Consider the following 25,126-nt stretch of genomic DNA (forward strand, 5'->3'; position numbering starts at 1 on the left):
CCACGTTCTCGCTGCGAGCGGCTGGGAATTCGGCCCTCGGCCCTCGGGGGAAGAGTGCTTGTGAGGACAGGAGACTAAGAAATCCTCAATGCCCTGAGGGCAGGACCCGGGAGCAAGGGCCCAGGCAGGCACCGCGGTCTGCTAGGTCAGCTCAGCCACTGCCAGACGGCGGACCCCGAGCTCCGAGGCGCCGGGTCGTGGGTTTTTATTGGGGCCTCGCCAGCTTCTGCATTCCGCTGCGATGTGCGGAATGGGGAAGGAGAAAACGCAGAATTCTATCTGTTCAAAAAAGGGGCATTCCGTCTGAATTGCCGTGGTCCATGTTTTGCTTTTGACGCACGCAGCGCCGGGACGATCTTTTTCAAAACAACTTCTGCGCTAGTTTAGCTAACTGATGAAATAAAGGGGGGGGGAGGGGGGGGAAGAGGTCATTTTATCCTCCTGGCCTTTTTGTTTATTAGGTGAAAAGTCTCTTTTGTGTTGTTACCAGTATTTTTCTGGCTGTGTCCTTATTTGCCTGAGGGATGTGAACTCAGGCATCTGAGCTGCTCAACACATCGTTTCTTCTCTCGCTTTCCTCTTGAGCCAACTAAGTGTCCTATATTTTATTCTTTAAATCAAAGATAGGTCACAGGAGTTCTGATGAACTTTTTTAACAGAAGCACATTCCAACTCCTTTCCTTGACTGGCTGGAGACCCCCGAGCTTTGAAAGCCCTGCTTTCCACTAGATTCACAAACCAAAGTTCTTGAAGCTCGCTTCTCAAACGCATTCCATTCGCTCTCGCTCTCTCGCTGAAAAGAATGGTAAATACTGATTTGTGTTTAAAAAAAAAAAAGCGTTGGGTTTAGGTTTCAAATACATCAGAAGAGCTAAGGCCCTTGCTCGACATCACTTGCTGAGGGGCCTTTCCCCCTTAAATTAGGGACTCGTGTCCCTCGCTGTCACTGGGTGCAGAGGAGACTCCAGGCATCCGCGCGGGCAGAAGTTTTCTCGACTACCAGCCGCGCCTGCCGACTCGCCCGAGCTGCATATCCCTTCGTGTCCACTAGAGGTCACTGGCCCCTCGCGGCTTGCGGCGCGGCCGGCAGCCTGCAGCTCCTTGAGCTCAAATTAGCCGCGCGTTAATTAACACCCGAGTCCATCAAGGCGCGTTCCTCGGTACAGTACACCAGCAGGGCTTATATAGGCAACCCAAACCCAGCCAAAGCAAACCTCCCCAAACCCAACACTTCCAGCATGTCCAAAATGGGAGACAGGCGCCTGAGTAACCCGGGGCAAGGTATAGTGCCATCACGCTTTAACTTTTGTTCGGTGGGGCTTGCTGGATTGCTGTGAAGATAACGTTCTCTGCGAGCGCAGGTTCCGCGGGGCCCGGCTCTGCGCTCCAGCTTTCGGAGGCTGGGCGGCGTGTTCTGGCCCCTCCAGCACACTGGTCTTCGGGGCGGATTTCTCCAACTCGGTAGCCATGGGGGAGAGGGGCCCACGTGCACACCGTCCTAGGCGCACACGAACGTAAAAGAATATTTATTTAGGGTGTGGAGTACAAAAAAATGCCCAAATGTCTTTGAAATTGGTAGAGGAAAGAAAAGAAACGAAGACGTGTCTCATGCCTATTGATGTGGTCTGGGGAAGGGGGGGAGATGGTTGAGAAGGACGCCGGGAAATCGTCCCCGGTGAATTTTAACCCGCGAGGAAGGGGATGCCTGCAAAGGTCCAGGGAGGGTCCCTGCCTCTTACTGAGTGTGCGTGGTTTTGTTTTGTTTTTAAAAGATCCACACGGAGCTTGAGGTCTAGCTTTTTTTTTCCCCCCAACCAAAGCCCAAAAAGCATTTTCCACTATGGACTGGGGAGACTGAGTCATGTCTCCAGGGCCTCAACTAAATCCCTGTGAACTGCATGAGACGAAGCCCGGGTTTATTCCAACAGCACTGCCGAAGTTCATGTTTGTAAACCGCCATGACAAGTTCCTTTGACACGGTGTCCTGGTGGGTGGAAGGGTTGCCTGAGGAGCTCATAATTCTTTTGGAGAAAAGTCTTGGAAACATTAACACGGGTTCTGACAGAGGAGTTGACACAGTCCGAGGTCTTTCGCCTTAGCCGGGGAGCAGGAGGCTTGGGGACCGGGACTGTGGACATCTCAACAGTTTGAGGACTGACCTTTTTTTCGCGGAGTCAGTGGTACAGACCCCAAAGATCTGGACGTTCAGGTCTTTGGGAGAGCGAGATTTCGGTGCGTTAACCACCGTTTGCCCAAACCGCTCAGTTGTAAGCAAACTGACGCTCCCTCACTGCGGGATAGGACTTCTCTTGGGTTGCTTTAATGATGGCAGATTAATGAAGCCACTGTCCGCCTTCAGGGGCAAGGGGCATCCTATCAGGCCATGCCGTGGGTACCTCCAAGGTCGGCATCGATAGCGCCCCGGAGGCGGGCGCGGGCGGGGAGTGAGGCTCCCGGAGGCCCCGCAGCAGGTGAGTAGCCCGCCCTTACGCGGCCGGAGGGGGCGCCCCAGGGAGCCCATCCCAGCGCGAGCAGGGAGGGACGTCGGATGTCCCCAGAGAGGGCTCTGGAACCTCGAAACCGCGGCTTTCATTTTTCGCGTCTCCGAGGTGCCGGGGAACCACCCTTGAAGGTTCCCCTGGAGATTCAGCCCCCACCTTCCCCTTCGGACCGAGGCGCCGCCCTCCAGCCCGAAATTCGTTCCTCTTCCCCTTGGCCTTCTGCCGGCGCCGCCGAGCCCGCGGTCCAGGCCCGAGCCGCCGCCGGAACCCGATCTCGCCCCTGCACCCGCACAGGTGTCAGCTCGAGCTGGCATTATGTAATGGATTTGGCAGCCCCGGCTCTTACCAAACGGAATTAAGGAGGGTGGGGTTTTCTCTTTTCTTTTCTTTTCTTTTCCTTTTTCTGTTGACTACATCTGGTGTCAGGTGTACTTGATCCGCCGCAGCAGATGTTTTTGCAGGAAAAGACCAAGCTGAACGGCGGCCCAGGTCGAAGCGCTCCTGGAGAGGGGCCCCAGGCTGGCCCGGGGACGCTCACCTGAGGTCGCCCGCCGCAGCCGCAGGTGGCCTGGAGTCCAGTCGCGAGGGGCGTGGAGGGGATCGTCCCTGCTCGCTTTCTGTTTTCTGGCCAAAGTCCCTCTGGTACAAACTGTGGGGTTCTACTCCAAGACTATCTGCCTTTTATTAACCTACCAATCCCCCTGCGAGTGTGGCTGAGTGTGAGTTAGGACGCACAATCAGGAGATTCTAGGTAAAATACCTTCGCAGGCAACAGGGAGCCCCGCCTTCATCCCGGTAGCCTTACTGGGAGCCCCCTCGGCGGGCGCAGGTCTCTAAAAATCAAGCAAAGAAAGCCAGTTCGGGTCGTACATCTTTCTAAGATGCACGACCACGGGACTCATGCCCAATTAGAATTTTTAAAACACTTTATCAATTTTGGTAAACAATAGAAGGGGATTTCATATACTGTCAGCCTCCATTTTATTAGGCAGAAACGAAAGAAAATTTAGGAATCCTGGCATCTCCCTCTCCAAACCTTCAGTTTACTTGTGGACACCAAACAGTTGCCTTCTTGGAATTCGACGCCAAGTGCTGAGTTTGAACCCTTAGAGATCTAAGGAAAAGTTTGAGGCTTAAAGAGCCAAATGCTCAATTTTGAGGAGTGGGCTTAATTTTGAATGATAAAATAGAGAATAATGTTTAAGTGACCAATTCGAAGGCTAAATTTGGATCTCTGCAGTTAGTCCCGAAAGGACTAATTCATATTATTAAAGGTGATATGAAGGGGAGAAGGAAAGGCGGGGAGAGTTATGACAATAACTACGAAGACAGTGGCCAGGGGCTGGGTGTCCAAGTAGTTGCTTACAGGAGATTTGGGCGTGGACCCCAACTTCTTAATTCGGACTGATGAATTCAGCCACAAACTCACACTTATACAGACTTGAGTTACAAGTACACAAATACCAACGTGTCTCTCTCTGGAGCAGCTCCCATTTACAGAGGTAAAGCTGCCAGGTAAAGCTGCCAGGTAAAGCTGGCAGACCCTTTACACTGATAGTTACATGACCTTGAAGTGCCCCCATATCTCTGTGTTAACTGTAGCACAACCCCAGCATTGACTATCTACAGATGAGGTTTTTAAAAATGTTGTAAAAGATAAGCAGGGAGAAGAGTAATGTCTGTGGGGGGATTTTTTCAACAAAGTTTGAACTAGCCCCATAAAATATGTCATGGTCAAAACTGTTTAGTAGTGAATTGTTGCTTTCTGTGGTGCTGTGGAAGCCATTGATGGTTATCGCAGGAGCTCTCAGCAAAAAGAATCAGGAAGCAGCACCCCCACCCTACCCCCCTTTTTTTGAAATACACATGAGTTTCTTCATGAATCCCATTTGCTGGATCTCATCTGCCAGCTGAAGATCCTGTAGTGATCTGGGTAGGGACCAGCCCTGACATGCAGCCCTCTGTTCCTGGGTGGAACTTGGAGATACCAGTACGTTTTCATGCCAAAAGGACAAAATGATTTCACCCAGAATCAGGTTGTGTTTTCAAGTTACCTTTCCTGTCTAATTATGTGGTGCTTAAAAAACTGATAAACTTAAAGCAAACTCCTCAGTGTGTTCACCACTGAACCAGTTTCCGTGTGGGGGTTTTCCTTGAGTCCTCGAAAAGGATCCCAAACCTTCGAAAGGGGCAGGCCGCACATCATTGGGGCACCAGTGGTTACTTGGCGTCTAATTCGAGCCTTGGGAGGCATTTTGCTAGTAAGGAAGACAAAATCTCTGAGGTTGTGGATGATTTAAAAGAAAAAAAAAAAACAATGTAATTTATAAAGCTGACTGTTTAAAATATAAAGAAGAAAAGTTTTGCCAACAGCAAAGCCCTATTCAAATATCCAAAGTTTCTTTTGTCCTTTCCTACCTATCAGATAATCAATTACTTTCTTTTACGTTAATTGTTCTGTACCTCAAAGCTGCACCGTGTTGAGCCCCCTCCCCCTCCCCGGAGAACCCAATCCTGAGGCCTCATTACAAGCAAACACTGGCTAATAATTTCAAAGAAGGAGGAAAATTCTCTAAAAAAATAAGCAGAGCAGTTTAATTATTAAGCAATTGTTAAATAATGAAAAAAATGAATTCTGTCTCCACCATGCCTTTGTGCTATAGCCTGAACGTTGCCCTTATACAAATACCCATGTCTAAACGTGTGGCTGGTCCACGGAGACTTCACTGTGATCCTCAGAAACCGAGCTTCAAACCGCGCGGATGTGCGAGGACTGGGGTGCCGATGTGCGCTGGGCGTGCGTTCCTGGCACAGCGACCCACGAGTGCAGGCTGGATTGGGGTCTACGTGCTTCCTACTTCCTCTCTTGTCACCGCTTTCCAAAAGAATTTTTTAAACTCCACTTCGGATTGGTAAAATATGGTCCTCATTTAATAGATTGCACACTGGCTCGTTGTGCTGAAGGGAAATATTTTTATTTGCCCTACAACTAACAAAATTTTCAAAGAACAACTTCGTTTGTTTCCTTTTCCTGCAAAACTATGGTGGGCACAAACTAGCAACATTTTATCACCCTTATTCTGGAACAAGATTTGGCAGGTAAACGGGTTCTAAAACATGCCAAATGTTCAACAATTTAATGTTCAGAGATTTTTTTATGCCACAGGATAGATCTATAACTCTATAGCAATAATAATCCCTTAACTAAATATACAAATGCATTGTTCACCAAACCATCCAGTGATTTCAATGGAGTGGGAGAAGGAGGATGGTTACCGTGACATCATTGCTGTTTATTTAAATTAAACTGCTATGGGAGAATATAATTGTTAATAAAAGCCTTGTTCTCCCCGCCCCTCAAGTTTTCCCCTCCCCCTCTGGCATTTTATGACGTGCCATCCACGATAAATGTAAGCAGAATTATGTCGATCCTGGTAGCCTACTGTATAACTATAATGTCGCATGTACAGGTCAGCAAGGAAATGCAGAGAAAATTACCATATTTAAGGGATAGTTGTTGGAGAAAATATACGTGTTTATGAGTTCAGGGCGTTGGTGTTCAAACTTTTTCTCTTTATAAATGTGTGTGTATGTGTACACAGAGAGTTCTATAAACGCTTGTGCACACCCTCTGTAGTATCCCTGTGTCTGTACATTAAAGGCTGCCATGTAATCATTCCACGGGGCTGGCTTAAAGCATTTAACAGAGAACTAATGGGTCGTCTATGGTGAAAAGCATGCTCCTATTTTTTAATCCCGTCACGTAATGAATCGATTTTCTACCAGGCTGAGGCTTCCACCTTTATCCATCGTGGATGCTCTTGTCCAAGAAAACCATTTCAACCACTTTTTGTTCCTGACCATTGCTAAAATACCCCCCTTCTTTCTCTGCAACTACTCTTTTTTTTTTTTAGCCTATTTTCGTATTTAATAATAATAATAATCCTTGCTGTATAGAAACCCAGTTGAAATGATCCCGTGAGCTCCCGCCTTGGTCCCCGCTTCGAACTGTAATCTCAAATACTAGATATGATCGAACTTGGTCGTGGGCTCCAAGCTGCAGGAGACCGAAGCTACTTTTTCGTGCCAGGATTTCACCTTCTTTCTAGCCTGGAGCGTGCGCGCTGCACACACACACACACACACACACACTTCCGTAAAAACAAGCTGAGGGGGTGCCCCAAATGTGAACAGAGACGCGGGGCTGAGGCTGCGTCTGGGCTTTGGGGAAGCCGCGCGGGTGAGCGGCGCCCGCGCCAGGGGCTATGGCTAAGGTGGGCGCCGGCGGCCAGGGTGAGGACGCGCGAGGGCTGCGCGGGCTTCCAGCTCTTGTCTGAGACGCAGGCGAGGATGGCCAGGCGCCCGGGAATGAAATCAAAGTTCCGTGGAGCTTGGAACCCCTAGACAGCCACCCCGTCCGGGCGGAGGAGAGCCCTCTGCGGTCCGAGCGCGAGCGTGGAGCGGCCTCCGGCGCTCGGTCTGCCGGGGTGGAAGCCCGGGGAGGGGGTCCCGCGGCGCTTTTGTACCGCCCCGCCTAGGCCAGCCGCGATCTGACGCACCGGCTCCCCCGGGACGCTGGGGGCGTCGCACTGCAGCTGGGTGGGGAGCAATTTATTCCTCGCCGTCCCATCCCAGCCCATCTTCGGTTACTCCACCCTACCCCTCCCATCCCTCCACCTCCTCCCCTTCCACCTCCTCTTCCACCTACGCCTTCACTACCTCTGATTCTCCACCTCCTCTTCATCCTCCATCCCCTTCTACTTCTCTCTCCCTCCCCTCCTCCCTCCCGCCTCTCTGCCCTCTCCCACTCCCCTCCCTCTCTCCTCTGAATAAGCAAGCTTTTGCCTCTAAAAGTCACAAGTAATCCTCGTGTGTGACAGAGAGACAGAGAGGGGGAGAGAGAGAGAGTGGAGGGGGGAGAGAGAGGGAGGCGAGCCTGCCGAGGGGAGCGGCAGGCAGGAAGGGAAATCTGGCACAACGGCTGCGAGAGGAAACTTGATGCTTCTGGGCCACCATTTGCCAGAGCCTCGCTCGAGGTAAGTACTCTGGGGGCAGCGGAGTTCGATTCCTGGCAGGGTCCAGCCTCTGCCCATAGCCCAGGCCGCAAAGACGGGCACCGTTACCTGCAGCTACTCAAATAATGATGAAAATGGAGGTGGGGTGCGAGCCGCGGGCGGGGGTGGGGGGCGGCGGGCAGGGCTCCAGCCGGAGGGCCGGGGCCAAGAGGCTGCTGAGCGCCTGGGAGGTTGGACACCGCGCTCTTTCCCTGGGGCACCCTGTGCGTCTTGCCAGGGTTCCAAGAGACTACCGGAGGCTTCCAGCTGCCCAATTTCCCTCCCTATGCTGCGCGTTCCCACAGCTCCCTTCTTTTACACACCTGCATGCAAATAAGCCTGTGCTCTGTCGTGAAGTGACAATTTGGGCCTCGCTCAGACCTTGGAAAGGGAAAGTTTGTCAAGGCGGGGGCTGCGTGTTCCTGGAACTGACACCGGGAACCCGAGACTTGCGCAGGAAATTGACAGTTTTCCTTAAAAAAAAATCACCTTTAACGAAAAATTGTATGTATTCAAAAAGATTATTGGATTACTATATCTGATCAGCTGCTGATGACCTACCAATAAGCATTTTAAACACACACGCACATTCGAGCGCGCGCGCGCACACACACACACCAGGGGCTAAGTGCAGTGGAGAAGGCAGTAATAAGTAACCAAGAATTCAGAGAGAGTCGCGAGGGCTTTTAAATGTGTAAAGGCTGTGTACGTGTCCTCCATGTGTACAGAGAGCAGCGGGAGGGGGCAGAGGGAGCGCGCGTTGGCTCGGCGTTTTCTCTGTGCCTGTGTGTTTCGTGTGTTGTCAGCTGGCTCTGGTTTCTAAGCGCTGAACGCTGCCAGGGGCGGGGGCCGGCATCCACCATCCACCTCGGCACCCTAGTGGCGAAACAGGACTCATTTGTTTGGTGCAGAGCGGTGACGACCTAGAAGAGACTGAAGTGTGGTTAGGTCGGCCCCCTGCCATCCATTACACCTGCGGCAGATGGCTCAAGTGGTAGAATGGTTTTGTTTGCGGGGATCAAGAAGGGAGGAGGGAGAGGCTAGAGCCTCGCCCCACTCTAAGGAAGGACCATAAAGAACCGAAGACATGAAAGAAGCCATATTCGTACCCATCAAAAGCAATAATCTTGCTGCGGTCTATGAGTGAACCTGGGATATGCTAGTGACCTTGGTGCCTGACCCCAATTGATGACATGGCAGAATTTTAGGACCGATATTTCTTCAAATGAATTTTGATGAAGCATCTACTCATCCCTACACACATGCACACACATACAGACACAGACACATCCCTGTCTCCAACCAGATGCACACAGGTGTCCTTGGAGCTCTACTCCCCAAAGCCAAACGTCATTGAGCCCCTGCGGATTTCACCGCAAGCTGAAAGGGAGGCCACTCCAGAGGCAGGGAGCCTCTCCCCTCTCCCCAAGCGATTTGTGCAATCAGCCTGCCAGCTACCACACACATGTCCCCCCTCCCCAGATAACAACCATCTAGCTGGGATTTACCAGGTTTCAAATGTATCCATCTCATTCTCACATGCAATGATGTGCCTTTCTGGTCAGTATTCCCATCTTTGAATCCCTTCCTTCCTTCCTGTTCCTCAATGAGCAGGAAAGGAAGTACACACACACACTCACACACACGCACACACGCATACACACCCTCCCAGTCGAGCCCAGAGGGAGGGCAGGTGTGACAAAGGAACACAGACACAGTCTAATGACAGTCTAGCCTGTCTTCATTCCTTAATTTTCTTGCTAAATAAAAGGAATTAAGAAAGAAATATATTAAGGAAGATCTAAACAGAATGAGAAACCTGGTCTCCACCCTTGCTTCAGAAACACATCACATAACAACCATGGATATATATATATATTATGTTACAAATAATATAATAATATGTATATATTTATATTTCTTGTGGAATAAGAAACGATTTCACTGGCCTAATTTTCTGTTCTAAATCAAGAAACATTCCTTTAATTAGTGGTTTAATGTGCTTATGCTTGGGCAGGGTGATTAGGTATACAGAGAAATTCCACCATTTTTGACATTTAAATTATGTTTTTCTATTTTTTTTAATGCTAAATCAACAACTTTTAGAATCAATAAGACCAAAGAATATTAAGCAACAAGGAGAACCCATTTAAGCTAAGATTTTCCAGTTACAATTAAAGCTACATCTTAGAAACATAATGCTGCCCAAGAAAGGAAAAAATTTCAACCCCTGCATTTTTCAAGATGCTTTCAATACTCAAAGACACCTCTGAACTGGGTTTGGCTGATGGATACTTGTGGTGTGCCCAGTGTAATTTAAATTTTCTGGCATCATTTTCTTTTCCTATGAAGATTTCCATTTTATAAGGAGAAAGTTGACTCTGATATGCAGTGGGGTGCAGGATTCATTGAGAGAAATGCCATTAGGATATAGCTTGATTTTATTCATTATTAGGAATACAGGCTTATTTGTACATCATACAAACTGCTAAGAGCCTGCTCTGGGATGTGAATTCATATATTACCGGAACACATGCGATACACTTGCAGGAAAAGAAAAAAAGGAACAAACACTTGCAAAACTGAGTTGAGGAGCAGGTTTCTTGAGCATTTTAGAGATTTTTTTTTTTTTAATAAAAGAGGAAGAGAATTGATTTAAAACTCTTGACTTTAGGGGCATTAAGAGATTCCAATTTTATTTAAACAAAACAGAATTAGCAAGACTTTTGCAATTGTAGGGAATGCAGACAAAAATGTAGCCCTAACAGGACTCCCCCTTCCCCTTTTCCTCAAAACACTTCAGACTCTAGTTCCAAAGGAAAATAATTTTCAAGATGAACTCGAACATTCAATGAAAAGTTTTTTTAATTCTGAGATTTTTAATGATGACTCATATTTCAAATGGAAAATCTCAACGATTCAAATCAGTTCAAATACCCCAATCTTTCTAGGAGAAGGAATATATTTTAATATTCAAGCAGTTAACACCCTCATCACACTCGGTCAGGTTTCTTAGGCCCAGGTAAGCCTCAAGCTAACACGGGAAACAGAGGCGTTGGGGGGTGGCGGGAGGCTGAGACCCCTCCTTCCTCCATCCCCTGCTGGGACCACCTACATCTCCTTTTCATATGAAATGGATATTTGCTTGAACAGAAAAGATTGATAAGAGAAATTAAATCTGGAATCCACGAATTGGCTTTTTTCCATCCTTATCCTGTCTAGGTTTTCCTAGGGCCTCGCCATCCCTTGGCACCCTCTCTTATTTTTCCCAACCGAAGACAACAATCGAAGCATTTATTAGCAGGATCTATATGTACCCTTAGGTCTCGAAAATATCATCATCACCCCAAATTTGCCTTTACTTCCGGTGTAATTAAGAAGATTGTATTTCTTAAAGGAAAGCTACCAAACCCCAATCTCGGCGGCGGCGGGGGCGCGCTCAAGGTGCCCGATGCCGGCGAGCAGCAGGGCTCGGGCGGGCCGCGTGCCTGGCGCCGGCCACTGCGTGTGAGGCTGTGTCATTGACCCGCACATTTCCCCTCTTAAGGGAGGATAATGAAGTCTCCCCGGTTCCTAATTTGTAAAGATATCATCTTTAGTCAGCGCTGAAATGGGGGTGGTGGACAAGAGGCCTGGGTCATGAACCCAAAGAGGTCAGGGTTCCAACCTCCGCCTGGGTCTTTCATAAAACCAGGAGACGGTGGCCAACGGCGTCTGCGGGTCCCTCCGGTTCCCCAGAAGAGCCTCGGGCTGGAGGGCGTGCGTGCCCGCGCAAGAGTTCAGTCCCGTCCTCCAGTCCCCCTCGGGGGTCTCTAGAAGCGGAGGCTTTGCCTTCCCCGGGGTAGGCGAGGCCTAGAGGGGCGGGCCGAGCCTTGGGCGCAGGGTCCTGGGGTCTCTCAAGTCCACACAGGCGGGCACCCCCGGCCCAGGGCCGCCCCGACGGCCTCGACGCGGTGGCCGTGCGGCCAGTAGGTGTCGCTGTTCCCCTGCTGGCCGGGGCCAGGAGCCCCGCGCTGGCCCCCCGTGCCACTCAGCCTTCCACGCCCGGCGGGTTCCCAAGCCACCAGAGCCCCCCGGGAGAGGGCCGCTGTCCCCCGAGACCGTCCCCTGGCTCACCTGGCCACCACTGCAGCGACACTGGCCGGCCTAAGGGAGCGCCTTCGGGGAGAGAAAAAAGAGAAGGCTGTGTTGGGGTGAAGCGCGGGATCCCGACGGAAGCGGCTCGAAGCCACCAACTCTACCTCCTTTCTCTTCTTTTCACGTGCCGTGGGCAGCGACCGGGCACTGGGAGCATCCCGGGAAAATCCCGAGCCGGGGCATTCACCCGGGGCTCCACACTGGCTTTAACAATAAACAAGAGGTTGAAATCCCAACTTCGTGGGAGCTAGCCACAGATAGAGTGGATTGGTTTCAATTTCCTGTCTCAAAAAAATAAATAAATAAAAATAAGAAGGAAAAAAAAAGAAAAGAAAGCAACCTGGGCCTGGCCACATACGTGAGCTACATACCATCTTGTACACACGTCTGCACGCAGAAATGCTGGGTAACCGCGACCGCCCCCCTCCCCCGGCCCAGGAAGGACTCAGTATTTGGATGTGGTTGTCTTCCCCGAAAACATTGCTTGCCAAGTATTATTCCCTTTGGGAAACCTAGCAGTTAGCACGTCTTTGGGATCTGTATTGAAATTCTAGGTATTGAGAATTCTGCGCCCTTCTCTGGCGTCCTGCGGCTCCCTGCCTTCGGCCTCAGTGTGCCGCGTAAGAGATTATTAATCAGAAGCGTTCTTTTTGTGTGTCTCAAAAGGAGGTGGTTTGGCTTATGAATACCGAGAGAGAGATTTACAATGGGTACATCCTATAGGTGACTGGAGATTTTATTATACTCTGTTTTGTACAGGGAAATCACTGCTCCGTTTGAAGATAGGGAAGGGAGACCGCATTGAAAACGCTAAATTCAGAACCTCGAGTTATTGAAAGAGTTAGTATGCAAAACGGAACTGGCTATGTATTTAAACTAACGTTTAAAATCATATCTTCAGTAAAAATGTGGGGATATTTTGCAGAAAAAAAAAAAACCAGACCCACCCTTTATCTGTATTTTTCGGTAAACGTAATCAATTCTGAAGAAGAAAAATGTAACAATCAAATATCAAAGAGGAAGAAAGAAAAGTCCAAAATATTTCGGAACACAGCTTGTTCCTGACTCGGGGCCTCGGTCTCGCAGTCTCGGAGGACAAGGCTAGACCAGTGCCTGAGTCCTCGAGGCAAGCTTTAGTTGTTTAACGTGACGTGGCCAACATCATCTTTAAATGTCATGCCTTTTGCTGTGTTTCACAAAATTGGCTCCTTTCCCTTAAATTCTATATCTGTTATACAATTCTAAATTATTATTTCTGATTGAGACGGCAAATTAATCATTCGGTGACGTGGGAGGGGGGGAGAAACACGTGTCTAATTGGAGGTTTCGAAGTTCAGTGAGGTGGTATTTTTAGCTTGGAAAGTCCAAATTCAGATATTTGGGTATCTCTCCCCCTCCCATCGTTTCCCCACTCCCTCCCCATTTTACTCTCTCTTTCACTCAACCCTTTGGGCTCCTTTCCCCGCTGTCTCCCCCTTTCCTTAGCCTCTGTCTTCCTCACCCCCATCCCCCAGCCAGCCACAGAGCCTCTCCTCTTTCCTTTCCCTTATCCTCTTCCCCTCTTCTCTCCCCGCCCCCCACCCCGTCTCTCTCTGTGTGTATCTCTCTCTCTGTCTCCCCCCCATTTATTGTCTGATCCTATCAGTCAAGTTAATATAAAAGTAGCAAGTGGGAGGCCCAGCACCCTCTCTCCCGCGCGCCCAGAGCACTTTGGGGAGGTGTCGGCCGCTGCCAGGTTACCGGCGGGAGTGGTGGCCCTGGGTGCAGGGCACGCTGCTTGCGGAGGAGTTGGGGTCTGCGCGGGGTTGCGGGGCTTATTCAAATGCCGCCCGCTGCTGCTGTGATTCGCAGGGACTCGGCCTCCATATGGTAATACGGGGCGGGGGGGTGGGGGGAGCCGCAGAGGGGAGGGGAGGATGGGGGTGAGGGCGGGGTGGGAGGGGGCTCCGGCACCGCGCGCTAGGCTGCCGGGCTGGGACAGAGCACCCGGACCTGCCGCGGCAGCGGCAGCGGCGCTACTAACCCTCCGCCACAACACCCACCGAACCAGCGAGCCACCGAGCCACCGACCCCCAGGGTAAGCCACAGCGCGCATACGGCAGTGACGGTGACGGTTCAGATGCTTCAGGTTACTACCATGCGCCAATAAGGGAGATTAGAAACAGAAAAGGAGATTACAGAGAGATCAGAGATAAGAGGTGTACCTTTCTGTGTTCCTGGTCACACAGCGTGCGCGCGCGCACACACACACACATGCGTCTGTACACACATGCATGCACAGACATCCGTACATGCACACATTCCTTGCTACTACCATCTGAATATATGCACCGCCACTCTATGTCCTGCAGCGTGGCTGGTGTGTTTGTCCTGATCCCTGCATAAAGGCGGGCAGGTATATGCGAGAGTCCAGGCAGGAACAAACCGCCACGCACGATTGAATTGCAGCCAAACTCGGAGAGACATTTAACCTGCCGAATTGTTTCATTCAGCCAGGTGCCCCTCAGAAACCGGCGATTCTGCAACCGGTTGTGGAATCCTGCAAGTATTCATAAAATGTGCTGAAAATGTACTTTAGGAAATGTAATCTTGCTATATATGGCAAGGTAAGGGCAAACCTAAAGGATGAGTGTGTTTCCGTTTTTTAATGTTTTACGTGTAGCCATCTGACCACTTTTTATTGGGTGACATATCATATGAGCACTTTAGTGTAGGCTTGGAAAGGCTGGAAATGCCATAAGAATTAAGGGTGCTAAAAATGGATGCTGAATAGTCCAGCATGAAAGATGGCATACAGCTGTAGCTTTAAAATGGGGGAAAATACCTGTGAATATTTATACATGAAAGCCATTGGGGAGGGTTGAGTCTTGCCTTGACTATCTGTGCAGGTAAGTCATTCATAAGAAAACTAATTACCTGTGCATGTGCTTGGACTCCTTTAATTGAATAAGCTGCATGTGTGCATATTTGCTGTTCTTTGTGGCTATGCAATTATGGATTCAGTCTTTTTAAAATGATAGCTTTGAGGGTATTTTAAAAGTGGACTTTATACATATATATTTTCCAAAAGCCATTGTGCTGGAGATATATTGCCAAGAAGGAAAATCTGACCCTATGAACCATTGCTTGAAATCTAACTCAAGGCCTGTATATTTTAGGGCAAATCAACTGGCTTAATATAGTCTATTGTTTTGTTTATTTGTTTTCATTTCCAAGTCAGGAATTAAGGATGTTTTCAGTCAAGATACTGTGCCTTGTTTCCAGCCATATTAAGATAAAAATGAAACTCAGTAAATTTTGAATGCAGCAGATAAGGTACAACATACAACATGGTTGAAAATGTCTTCCTTGCAGAAGGCTGTCCCTTGCTGTGTCTACACATTTTAAAATAGATCTTTTTTTTTTTTTTTGCAATAAGAAATGCTAGAAAGCAATAAGGCGGTGAATGCCGCAGCTCTCAGTTAATCAGAACAAAAATTCTTTAGAAATCTTTGGAGTCACTTCCCTTTATACCTACATTATCCCAAATGCACTGGCCCGAACTGTGTTTTTCCTAATATGAAGTTAATTAGACAATCAAACTTTGAGCCTTGAGCGATGGGCATTACAGCAGATCAAGGGGGTATGTCAGGAAAGAAAAAAAAATGTGTCTTTTCTTTTACGACCAAACCAAGAGGTTATACAGCTGGCATTACATACATGACAGATGTGCATATTTGGAACCTTGAATAAACAGAAGCAGGGAGGCAACTGTGCATATTATCTAGTAAGAGACAGCAGCAACCACTCGCCAAAAAATACAGACAGACAGAAAGGGACAGGAAAGACAGATAGACATAATAAGATAGCAAAAAAAAAAAAAAAAAAAGGAAGGGGGGAATCAATAAAACGATACAACCTGAACTTTTCGCGAATTAAAAAATGCAAATATATCTTTACATATGCATCAGTATTAAAAATAACACACGCTGGAACCAACAGGAGCGGGATCAGGAGGAGGAGGAGGAGGAGAGGTGGAGGAGGAGGAGAAGAGGAGGAGGAGGAGAGGAGGAGGAGGAGGAAAGAATGGAGGCGCCGCGGAGCCCTGATTATGCATGGGCTGGAGCTGCCTCCTCTAACCTGTTCTTCTCCGAGCCGGGCAGCCGGCGGTCCTCAGCCGCCCACAGAACAGGAGCCGAAACAACCGTTCCCGTAGGCTACAGCGTTTATTTTTCTCTTTTGGGGGTTTTGGCGGTTGTTTCAGGGGCTCGCCAACTGGCCCCTTTAATTAAAAGCTTCAATAAAAGGCGATCGCGCCAGGAATGCACCGGCTCCTCTTCGCGCAGGATTTGCATATTTTTTTAATGCCCTAATTTCCTTGATGTATGTAAATGTAGCCGGACGTAGAGGGAGACAGGGAGCTGACGTCAATGGACGTGACCTCGCAGCTAAACCTTGAACGTGAAGCCGGGATGGGGGAAAACACGGAGCGGCAGCCGGCGGAGCCCGCTAGTGTGGCGGCGGCAGCGCGGTGGCCGAGGCCAGGCCCGAGGGGGCCGCGGGGGGCCGTGCCGACCCCGGGGGAGGACGAGCCGCCGCCTTCTTTCTCCACTGCCCGGCTTCCAGCCTCGCCACCCTTCCGGCCGCGCACGCAGGCTCTTGTCCTGCGCCTCCAGCCCCACCAAATACACGTTCTCCTGCTTTCCTCCGAAAAACAACACACCCCCAAACAACAAACCAAAAAACAACAGATAAACCAAATCAAATCCCCAAACGTTTTAGATCAGTGCTCGGGTAGCTTATCAGAAAGAAGACTCTGACAATGGAACATGATTTTTTTTTTGGCTTCTCTCCACAAGAAGAGGAGGGGGAGACCTCAGACAACAGCAAATCACTCCTAAAACACGATAAGCTACACGTGTTTCCAGTAGGGAGAGGTAAATCGCCCAGTCGACTGGTGGGGGCTTCTTGTTTCGGTACCTATTTATTTACCTGTGCACTCATCATGCGCGTCGGCTTCATTAACAGCCGTTCCATTAGCGGGCGTTTTAATGTGATGGGAGTGTCGTGTGTGTGTGTGTGTGTGTGTGTTGGGGAGGTGCTTGGGCTGGTGAGCACCGAGGCAGGCGCTGTGAGCGAGATGAGAGAGAGATCAGTGTGTCTCCAAGGCCACCTCCGGGACTTATCTGCGAGGCCATCTAGGCCAGAGCTCCTGGGCTGGAGTTCGAATTTCACCCATTTGAATGGAGGGGAGGGCACGGGGGGAGGGGTTCAGAGAAGGTTCTCTGCACAGCCAGGTCCTTCCGATTACATTGTCTGGGGAGGAGGGCTTGAGGTGTGAGCCATTCCGCGGCCGCAGCCCGGGGCGCTGCCTCGCCGGATTCAGCCTGGTGTGTGTTTCGCGCGGAGATCCGCAGTCTGGGCGCGGAGGTGGCAGCTCTCGGCTCCGCGGCGAGGAGGCCTGCGGACTGCCCCTCGGGCCCGGCGCGCCGGCGTGTGCGTGCCCGCGCACTGGCAGGGGGGGTGCTGGCACCTCCCTGTGCACATCCGCCCCCGCCTCTGCTCACCACCCTCGCCTAGGCAGCTAAGAAATGGTCCTCGGCCTCCCGTGGGCCGGGGCTATGCGGAGCCGGGGGCGGAGGGCAGAGCCGCGGGCTGGCGAGGAAGGAGAGCCGGAGGCCGCGGTGTCGGCTTCCCAGTCCTGCCCTTGGCCGCAGTTTCTTCGTTCCACCTCGCAGCCCTAGCTTTGTTTTCCTGACATGCTCGTGGCCACAGGGCCCCACGCCCGCCAGGGGAGCTTGTGCGTGTGCGCGGGGGGCGGGCGCGCGCGGCGGGCGGGACCCTCCCGCCAAGGACACGCATGGCTGTCTGTCCTCCGGCTGCACTTGGCGGGAAAGCCGGAGGCCGCTGGCGGGGCTGCGCGCCCACGGCTCTCATTACTGCCTCCGCGCTCCCCCCGCTACCACATTTACATACGGGCCACTCGACTGAATTTTTACAGGCGACCCCCCCCCCCGCCCGCGGCAGCACGCGCGCAGGCTCGGAACGAGCGCCCGCGCGCGCAGACACCCGCGCCCAGGCTTCGCCCGGCCTGGGCGCGCGAACAGGCCCAGGGGTGCAAGCCGCCCTCGGCGTGACGGATTCTTGCACCCTCCCTCCTGTGCCTACACTCCTGACAGCCTCCTCGCTCGTATTCCAGAAAGCCCACCTTCCCCTCAAGGCCCCCACCCTTCTCTCCTGCACATTCCCACCCACACCCTCCCACATCTCTCTGCTTCTATCCCTGGAACACACACACACGCGCACACACACACACACACACACGCTTTTTCTTCCCCCTCAAATAGATAACCCCCATGGCGCAACCCTGGTACCTTTTGAATAGCTGTGGAGTTTAAAGAATAAAAATCCTTATAATGTATTTCTTGTCTTTAGCCAAACATATTTAACGACCACAATAAAAAGAGGGGGAGGAGTGAGGAAGGGGGACTTGAACCAAAAGACCTTTCTCTAAAAAAAAAAAAAAAGAAGTCTGCAAGTCAAAAGGTCATTCTCCAAGTTTGTAAATAAAATTGCAAAGGGAGTCCTTAAAAAAGAAAGGAGGAGAGGACAGAAGGAAGGAAGATAAAGATCCACAAGTTACATAAAATGGTGCATTGGAAAAACAAGACAGGGCTATTCTTTAAAAAAGAGTCCAAAGAAATCAAGAGGAAAAAAACTGGAGGAAAAAAGAAAAAGAGGGAGAAGAAAATAAAAGGTAGAAAAGGCAAAAGAAGTTTCCAAAGAAATGTGTGCTTTGCATCCTACAATAGGAAAATGTAGCCATTGCCCTCCTTCAGACGAGACATTTCTAATTTGTTCCGTCTGTCAGGAGGGGACTATGAGAGGTTTGGGTGCAAATTCATTATCTCTGGCAACGCAGAACGTAGTGTGGGGACTGAAAAAGACCGTGGCAATGGATGAACAATAGGGCTTCAGTTCATCAGTAACAAAAGCAGTGGGGAAATTGGTTGAGTTTCAGAGCACGTCCTCCTCGGCAGAGGGGGCTGGACTAGACCTTGGACAGCCCCCCCAAAAACTTGCCGAGCCTCGCACACACCACTTCACTCTCCACTCCGAGGCTCAGGGAGCAAGTGCCTGGCGTGGGGGGGAAAAGTTGGCTTTTTTTTCCTCCTTCGTCTTTTGCGCCCTTCTCTCCCTTCCCAGAAGGGAAGATCCGTTGAAACTATTTTAGACGCAATCAAGCAAGAATCACCGTGTGGAATTGAGCGGCAGTTTTAAATGTGCTAAGGAGAGGAATGATCTGAAAATTTTTTTTCTTTTTTTGAGACGCCGAAAGGAGCCTGTGTGTGTACTGCGGCCGCCCTGTGACTCTGGATCTTGTCTTCTGGCCGGCGCTTCGATTCCTGCCCAGCTGGATTACAGGGGCAACAGTGCCTGGCGCAGGGAGGAGAGCAAGTGAGTATCGTGGCGGCCCGCAGGCGGCACCTCGGCGGCGGCGCGGGGCCAGCAGTGCCCGCCGCGGCCCGCGCTCGCGCTCCGCACCTCGCCAGCCAGCTGGTGCCCGCAGAGCCCGGCTGCGGGCCGCTCCGAGGGCCAGTCCGGGGCTTTGCTTCAGCTAATTGATTGTGAGTCTCGGATGCTAAACCTGTTGATCTCCTGAGTTGTCTGAACCAAGACTGTTAATTATCCAGCGGCCTGACCCCCAATTGCAGAGAGATGCCAGGAAAATTTCGCGTTGGAAAGGGGAATTTTGTATGTAATTCTGTGCTGCTGGTGGTGGGACCTTTCCCTCTTAAACCTAGAGCCAAATACAATTGTATTTTGCCTTCCTGGATGCAGGATTCGCATTTTGAATAATTCTTTTAACCACCTCAAAGTTGCAACTACCTGGCAGTGAAGCGAGGGTCTGATTGGATTCTAGTAGAAACTTACGTACAGTAGCTAACTAAACCTGGTGGATTTCCACTTCCTTTCTCTCTGTGCCTTTTGGATTCTGGGAGGCAAGAGGCCGCTTTACAGGGTTATGCCAAGTTCAAACTACGATCGAGATGCAACCATTGCGGTTAGTTATTGGGACTTGGCGGGTTTCCGTTTCAGACGCTTCTGGTATCCGAGCGGAGCCCTGTCTCTGCGGTTTGCTTGGAGCCCAGACCCGGCTGAGGGAGGCAAGACCTTCCTTCCGTGGCCTAGAATTGTCTGAGGGAACCCGGGGCGGTGGGAACCTACGCAATGTATTTGCATTAGTGTCTGCGGCGTTTTCTCTTGCAAATGTACCGGCGATGCTTGAATGGGAGACTGTCTTGAGGGGTCAGGGCAGCAGTGGAATTGATGAGAAGTTAGACCGGAGGCCCTGTCAAGTCACGGTCACGGCCGGGGACTCTTTTGGAGCTGTAGCTACCTTGGGCCCAGAACATCGGGGTCGGATCCATTTTCCTCCCTCTCCTGGTGCCCACCTTTGCCCACCACCCACTTTCCCCACCTTGACACCAGTAATTAGGGCACTGTTCCGGGAAACGTGCTCCCATAGTCAGCATAATCGAACCAGTGCAGTACTTTCATTTTGCAAAACCAATAGCCCCACCCTGCCACTCCAAAATAACAATAAGCATTAACAAAATCATAAAAGAAAAGCAACCTATTTTCGGGAGTGTAAGACTTCTTGAATATTGAGTTGTGGGGGGATGGGGGAAAGGGAATAAAAAAATCCACCACTTTACAGCAATCAGGTTTTACATTATTCATTGATTTACTAGAGGAAATAGCCAATCAGGAGCCATAGATATGAATGCACATCTCACCGTGCTGTCGCCTTACAGTAAACTATTTGCATCTTTCTAATGGATTAGATATTTATCCAGGGATTCCCATTGTTTGAAAGGCCTGGAAATTCAGTCTCTTAAACATTTAGAAAATACGACTTTGTTCTTGTCTTAAAATTCTTACATGGAAGTACTCTTCCTCCTCTTTTGTATGACAGGTTACAATGTTCAAATCCCTAATGTTTCTTAAGAGTCCCTGTGCCTTCCAAGCTAAAAATAAAAGAAAAGAAGAAAGAAAAATATTAATTTCCCAAACCCCTCCAGATTCTGCATATTTTGCATTCCTATTATCATGCATGTAGCCATTTAAATGCAAATTAGCATATTTAACCCTGTGGGTGCTGAAGCCCAGGATACATTGCACTGGGGTTTTCTGGAATCTTTTGGCATTTTAATTGCAATACTTTAAATGAAGCCAAATCTAGACATGATTTTCTATATATATATATATTTAAACTGTGATCATTTGTTTCCTTGACTGTTTTTCAGATGAGACTACAAAGAAGCGTAAAATGAATAGACAACCCAACCAAAGGTAATTTTAAAATTTACATTTGATAAAATCAAAGTGATGTACAAAATCAAAATAGAATATTATTTACTGGGTGGCAGGCCTGCAGTGTAATGCATATCTCCCAGTTCATGCAATAGATACAATTCCAGAAAAATCTAAGTTTCCATATGTGTAGGTTTTTTTCCCGTAGGTAGCCTTTGTATATTATATATCAAGAATAATGCAAACATGACCTGCAACTGCCTGTAAAAAATGAAATTCAGGATACAGAAGAAATAATAGGATACTTTTATTAGAAAGTAAGCCAGTCAAGTACCTTGCCTGAACTATACAAATCACTAAATTAAATGGCTTTTATGTAGAAAATGATAGCCTTGGCTGTATTAGTGCACTGTGGTTTACATGCATGAGAGTCATACAAATTCCATATTAAAAAGGGATTTTGGTGATAGGCCAGTTCTTTATATACGCTGCAGTAGTCTGAATAGGATTCAGAGAGGTGTTCTAAATATTAGTGGCAAACCTGATGTATTTGCATTTATGGAATAGCGTAATTCTAATCCAAATATGTGGAAAATCATAACTTTTCACTTTTAACTTAAGCAGAGATTGTTTATTCCCAACAAAACCAGGATGTTTCAATGCATGTGTCAGCCATCTGGAGACCTATAAAAAGATTAGAAAACAAGCATGACAATCACGTCCTAATCTGCTGGCCATTAATGAGCATTTATTAGAGAATGAGCAGGCAAGCCATTTGAATTCAGTATATCCTTCAATATGCAGATTTCAGAAGGGGTATTCTGTAGCTCAGCTAAATAGCTTTTTGAAAAGCAAAGATATCTGCACTAAAAACAGGTAGATGTTAATAGTTGCTCATAACAATGTATGGCAGACATTACAAGGAATCTTTAGAGCACCACATTGTTTCAACTTGTCTAACATCCTAGATAATAATATAGTCCTTGAAATGTATATGATAAACCACCACATGAACCTTGGCAATAGTCAAAATAATCAGGTGCTCGGTGTTAAGCCTTGCTCTGTTTCTTTTATTTCTCCATACCTTGAAAGATGGTGGAGAGAGAAAATATTTAATTGCCGCTATGGCTAATGAACAGACTGCCCATAATCATTGTGTTGGCTAGTTTCACTTTTTGGGCCTCTCTTTATGAATGAGGGTATATGTGACAGGAATGGGGGCCAATCCTGGAGTCAGTTGATATGACTATGGGGCATTGCCGCAGAAGATGCTATTTTAAGACAGTATCTTCTGTAGCTTCTAATTGTAGAAGCATCTCATATGTTCACTGTCTTGGCTTTCATAATAGTTACTTGGATTCTAAAAGTGCATTTAATTGTTAAATGTGGAAATATGGCCCCATTAATTTGCAAATTCACACAAGTGTGGAGGTGATACACACACATAGACATACATGTATTACATCTCTCTACTTTCACCAGCCCACACCCAGACATATTTAAAGCAAAATTCTAAAATTCTAAAAAGTATCTGGCATTTCTCGGGGTTTTAACTTAAGGAATTGAATTCATCTGATCATATGCTTGCTTTAGGTAGTACATGACAAATCACTAATGATTCTGCTTCTAGGTTTTGGAAAGCAAGGCCAAAATACTCTGTCTTCCACAGCAGCAAAGCTCATTAGGGTTTTACATAATGTCAAAAGTGGTATGTGCCTCAGCGATGTGTTCAATTCTTATCCAGTAGTTTATGTTGTGACCTCATAGTTCAAGAAGGAACAGTAACTCTATGGGAGTGTGTTTCTCTGAATTAGTTTGTAGTTTGCATGTACGTTTTACATATAACCCAGTGCAGCCATTTCTAATCGTACTTCTTGTACCAAGATTTGATAAGAAAAATAGATGAGCGATTTCCATAGCTTAGTCTTTTCTAAATAATCAAGACAAGAGTGCTCACTAAAAAAGTAAATTAATAAAAAATCTAGGGAAATGTTGGCATCCGTGTCACTAAATCATATCTTTAATTGGTGTAATATTGTTGTTTGAACTCTTGATTGGGGGCTTTTCTTAGCAATTCTGATTTTCTTTACTTATCAGTCTTTTTTATAGGATTTACATATGTGTGCTCTGTATGTAATTTGGTCAGCATATTCACACTCATGTCTTAAATGAATAAATTACTGAATTAATGAAAGTGTGTATTAATTCTGAAAATGTTTTAATCATTGGGGAAAATAGTCAACCTATAGAAATGAGAGTATCGTGGTAAACTAGTGATGTGTGAAATGATTATGAAGATTTATGACATTCGCTTGTAGTGTGTATTTTAAAGAATGGTAACACCACTAAACATAACTCATAATTTTGGAAAACAGTCCATCAAGTTCACTCATGGTGAATATGCATCTTATGTGGACTGCACCTTAGATGTTCTGTTGAGGAGCATTTGACTATTAGAACTGCACATATTATAGATGCATTAGACATAGATTGCCCATTATGAAGGTGAGGGAAGAAGAAAAATGCTCTTTTAAGTGATCATATTCACACTTTGAAAAGTCCTAAGAAAAGGAATGAGGCTAATTAATAAAACAATATTCCCCTCTAGAAAGAAAACAGGTGGGGTTGGGGGAGGGGAGGTTGGGCGTAGAGTTACACTCTTAACATCCAGGTGTTTTATCTGTCTTTTTCATGAGGTAACAATACTTTTTTCATAATTTCATAAGGAAGACTAGTGCATTTTGCCCTTCTGTATGAAAATTGATGTTTGAAACTATAGACAAAGGCTCCGCATTTTTATTACAGCAGTCTTGTGGTCCACATTAGAAACTATTGCTGCAGTGTTTACCTGTGCTACATTCTAAGGCACACACCCTACATAGAGAGTCATTTTTTAAAAGCCAGGATGAAGTCGGCTTGCTTAGAGCCTTCACTTAAGAACAAATATGGGGCCCCATCGCCATAGTACATAGACACAAAACATGCCTGAGCTGTGAAGCCGTTAAAAACACACCCTCAGAGCAAATTGTCAATGTAATCACACATCGACTCACTGCGTAATACAGATGTGATTCTCGGCCCCAGAAAGCAAGGCCCTGCTTTAAGCAATAGCAAAGTGCCTTCCATCTGCCTGCCCATGCAATCTGCCAGAAGAGAAATGCAGGCAAAGACGTTCCCCAGATCTGAAATGCTTTTATCTGTCCTTAGAGAGAGATTTCTTCCAGTCTTTGGATATTAGAGCGATCTACACTAGCACCGAGGAGGTAAAAGGCCGCGGGTTGCTTTTCCAGGAGCAGTCGGGAGTGCTAGCGGAAGAGATGCTGATTGAGAAAATAGGGCTTCTTGCGATGCTGCCGCCGCTGCTGCCGCCGCTGCCACTGCTCGGGCAGCCGGCGTGGGGCAGTTGGCTGATCACTGATGCATATCAATAACCGTGTACTTGAGATTTCTCATGACATCATCATTACCTTGGTCTCCCGCGGTCTCGAACCTTTGACCTTGCCGGGCTGGTCCACGTTTTGGCAGTGAAAGCCCCTCCAATGATGGCCCTTTTTTCCTTCTTTCAGACCGGGGGCAGCAGCACGCCAGCAAGACGGCATCTTCTCCTCCCCAGCCTAGAAGCCCTGTGAAATCGAGGATCTTCCCCCTAAAACACACACACACAAGATATGTGCGATCAAGCTGCCACCGCTTGGTAAAAAGCTCATGGTGCCTAACCCAAAAGGATCAGGAGCAGATCCTTGAATCAGCTGTCACTTCTTCTGTAGGATGGGATGTGTTTTTTTCCTTCCTCCTTAACCTGCGCTGGAAATTGCCTTTGGCTTTATACGTCTCTATAGAGGGAGACTAAAGAGTCTTGCGTGAGAAGGAAGCAATTTACAATGCAAATAGAGGCCTGTGAAGGGACGGATGCTGCCGCTCACTCGTAACCGCTTGCTGCACCTTAATAGCTGGTTTTATTTTCTGATATTAATAGATGAATTGTTGGCTAACGCTGCCGGAGATTACTTGCTGAAAGGAAAAAAAAAGTTCGGAATAAACTTTGAAAGCAACAGATCTCGTTTGGATGTTTTAGCTGCACACACAGACAGAAACCAGGTCATATTTACATACCAGGAGGAATCTTATGCGCGGCAA

At 48.2% G+C, this 25,126-nt stretch overlaps 1 long non-coding RNA gene across 1 annotated transcript; it reads left to right on the forward strand.

The window, feature by feature from the left end:
• The first annotated feature begins 18,169 nt into the window (after positions 1 to 18,169).
• On the forward strand, positions 18,170 to 25,041 carry LOC101397295 (uncharacterized). Its single transcript, XR_187487.3, has 3 exons — positions 18,170 to 19,129; positions 20,983 to 21,028; positions 24,556 to 25,041. It is a non-coding gene; the product is annotated as an uncharacterized LOC101397295 (long non-coding RNA).
• The last annotated feature ends 85 nt before the right edge of the window (positions 25,042 to 25,126 follow it).

The sequence above is a fragment of the Ceratotherium simum genome, chromosome 4, assembly GCF_057802395.1.
Source record: "Ceratotherium simum simum isolate JZ-2026a chromosome 4, ASM5780239v1, whole genome shotgun sequence".
NCBI classification, from domain to species: domain Eukaryota; kingdom Metazoa; phylum Chordata; class Mammalia; order Perissodactyla; family Rhinocerotidae; genus Ceratotherium; species Ceratotherium simum.